Source organism: Schistocerca cancellata, chromosome 3 (genome assembly GCF_023864275.1).
Source record: "Schistocerca cancellata isolate TAMUIC-IGC-003103 chromosome 3, iqSchCanc2.1, whole genome shotgun sequence".
Taxonomy (NCBI): Eukaryota; Metazoa; Arthropoda; class Insecta; order Orthoptera; family Acrididae; genus Schistocerca; species Schistocerca cancellata.
Genome location: NC_064628.1, coordinates 412,344,911 through 412,345,260, shown reverse-complemented (window position 1 = coordinate 412,345,260; position 350 = coordinate 412,344,911).

Below are 350 nucleotides of genomic sequence, written 5' to 3'. Positions count from 1 at the left end.
GTGAACAGCTGCGAAGGGCATTGAACACGCAAGCACCTGAACGACCAGCATGCGAAGGCAGGGGGGGGGGAGGGGGGGGGGATGTACATCCTGCAGTCGTCCACATTACAGTGTACAGCGGGAGCATGTAAAAAGTAAGCAACACTTGCGAAGTGTTGAACATGAAACGATACACAAGAGGGTGGGCGGTGCGAGTAGCGAACTATATTCAGAGGGTTGTGGTTAGACAACACTAGATTAATGTAACGTGTCATATGCCAATTACAGAGCAGGTTAAGGCACAACTTGGGTTAGGTTAAGGCACAACTTGGGTTAGGTTAAGGCACAACTTGGGTTAGGTTAAGGCACAA